This window comes from Purpureocillium takamizusanense, chromosome 7 (assembly GCF_022605165.1).
Source record: "Purpureocillium takamizusanense chromosome 7, complete sequence".
NCBI lineage: Eukaryota > Fungi > Ascomycota > Sordariomycetes > Hypocreales > Ophiocordycipitaceae > Purpureocillium > Purpureocillium takamizusanense.
The window spans coordinates 2,501-5,000 of NC_063074.1; the positions used below are offsets into that span (position 1 = coordinate 2,501).

At 53.8% G+C, this 2,500-nt stretch overlaps 2 non-coding genes across 2 annotated transcripts in view; both read right to left on the bottom strand.

The window, feature by feature from the left end:
- The window catches only part of JDV02_010904, a 3,528-nt gene extending 2,371 nt beyond the window's left edge, over nt 1-1,157 (bottom strand). The window contains exon 1 of the ribosomal RNA XR_007157354.1: nt 1-1,157. This exon is cut by the window's left edge and continues 2,371 nt beyond it. This is a non-coding gene — a ribosomal RNA (28S ribosomal RNA).
- Nucleotides 1,158-1,345: 188 nt separating this feature from the next.
- The window catches only part of JDV02_010908, a 1,761-nt gene continuing 606 nt past the window's right edge, over nt 1,346-2,500 (bottom strand). Inside the window, exon 1 of the ribosomal RNA XR_007157358.1 lies at nt 1,346-2,500. This exon is cut by the window's right edge and continues 606 nt beyond it. This is a non-coding gene — a ribosomal RNA (18S ribosomal RNA).

The following is a 2,500-nucleotide window of genomic DNA, read 5'->3' on the forward strand; positions in this document are numbered from 1 at the left end:
CCACCAGAGTTTCCTCTGGCTTCACCCTATACAGGCATAGTTCACCTTCTTTCGGGTCCGGCCCCGTATGCTCTTACTCAAATCCATCCGAGAACATCAGGATCGGTCGATGATGCGCCGAAGCTCTCACCTGCGTTCACTTTCATTACGCGTAGGGGTTTTACACCCGAACACTCGCATACGAAGACGACTCCTTGGTCCGTGTTTCAAGACGGGTCGCTGATGACCATTACGCCAGCATCCTTGCGGAGCGCGAACCTCAGTCCGCCCCAGGGTATTGTGCAACGGGCTATAACACTCCCGTAGGAGCCACGTTCCCGAAGCCTTTCTCCCCCGCGGCGAACTGATGCTGGCCTGGACCCGGCGGAGTGCACCAGCGAGAACGCTGGATGATCCACCGGGCCCAAGTCTGGTCACAAGCGCTTCCCTTTCAACAATTTCACGTACTGTTTAACCCTCTTTTCAAAGTGCTTTTCATCTTTCGATCACTCTACTTGTGCGCTATCGGTCTCTGGCCGGTATTTAGCTTTAGAAGACATATACCTCCCATTTAGAGCAGCATTCCCAAACTACTCGACTCGTCGAAGGAGCTTTACACAGGCTGGGCGTCCGACCAGACGGGGCTCTCACCCTCTATGGCGTCCCGTTCCAGGGAACTCGGAAGGCGCCGCGCCAAAAGCATCCTCTGCAAATTACAACTCGGGCCCTGGGGGCCAGATTTCAAATTTGAGCTGTTGCCGCTTCACTCGCCGTTACTGGGGCAATCCCTGTTGGTTTCTTTTCCTCCGCTTATTGATATGCTTAAGTTCAGCGGGTATTCCTACCTGATCCGAGGTCAACTCTAAGAAAGTTGGGCGTTTCACGGCGTGACCGCCTCCGCGCTCCGGTGCGAGGTGTGTGCTACTACGCAGGGGAGGCTGCGGCGGGGTCGCCACTGCATTTCGGGGGCGGCTGGTGTGCCGTCCCCCAACACCGAGGCCCCCGGGGGGGCTCGAGGGTTGAAATGACGCTCGAACAGGCATGCCCGCCAGAATGCTGGCGGGCGCAATGTGCGTTCAAAGATTCGATGATTCACTGAATTCTGCAATTCACATTACTTATCGCATTTCGCTGCGTTCTTCATCGATGCCAGAACCAAGAGATCCGTTGTTGAAAGTTTTGATTCATTTGTTTTGCTTGTGCAACTCAGAGAAGAAATTCCGCCGGCGGGCGTAATGCAAAAGAGTTTTGGGTCCCTGCGGCGGGCGCCTGGGTCCGGCGCCGGCGCGGAGGCCGGCGGCCGGGGCGTTCCCGCCGAGGCAACTGAGGTAAGGTTCACAGTGGGTTTGGGAGTTGTATAACTCGGTAATGATCCCTCCGCTGGTTCACCAACGGAGACCTTGTTACGACTTTTACTTCCTCTAAATGACCGAGTTTGGAGAGCTTTCCGGCCCTGAGTGGTAGTTGCCCACCTCTCTGGGCCAGTCCGGACGCCTCACTGAGCCATTCAATCGGTAGTAGCGACGGGCGGTGTGTACAAAGGGCAGGGACGTAATCAACGCAAGCTGATGACTTGCGCTTACTAGGGATTCCTCGTTGAAGAGCAATAATTGCAATGCTCTATCCCCAGCACGACGGAGTTTAACAAGATTACCCGGGCCTTCCGGCCAAGGGAGTACTCGCTGGCTCCGTCAGTGTAGCGCGCGTGCGGCCCAGAACATCTAAGGGCATCACAGACCTGTTATTGCCTCAAACTTCCATCGGCTTGAGCCGATAGTCCCTCTAAGAAGCCGGCGTACTGCCAAAGCAATACGGGCTATTTAGCAGGTTAAGGTCTCGTTCGTTATCGCAATTAAGCAGACAAATCACTCCACCAACTAAGAACGGCCATGCACCACCACCCACAAAATCAAGAAAGAGCTCTCAATCTGTCAATCCTCATTGTGTCTGGACCTGGTGAGTTTCCCCGTGTTGAGTCAAATTAAGCCGCAGGCTCCACCCCTGGTGGTGCCCTTCCGTCAATTTCTTTAAGTTTCAGCCTTGCGACCATACTCCCCCTGGAGCCCAAGCACTTTGATTTCTCGTAAGGTGCCGAACGAGTCAAAAAATAACATCGTCCGATCCCTAGTCGGCATAGTTTATGGTTAAGACTACGACGGTATCTGATCGTCTTCGATCCCCTAACAATGCTTTCGCAGTAGTTAGTCTTCAATAAATCCAAGAATTTCACCTCTGACAATTGAATACTGATGCCCCCGACTGTCCCTATTAATCATTACGGCGGTCCTAGAAACCAACAAAATAGAACCGCACGTCCTATTTCATTATTCCATGCTAATGTATTCGAGCATAGGCCTGCCTGGAGCACTCTAATTTTTTCAAAGTAAAAGTCCTGTTTCCCCGCCACACCCAGTGAAGGGCATGGGGTTCCACAGAGGGAAAGGCCCGGCCGGACCAGTGCACGCGGTGAGGCGGACCGGCCAGCCAGGCCCAAGGTTCAACTACGAGCTTTTTAACCACA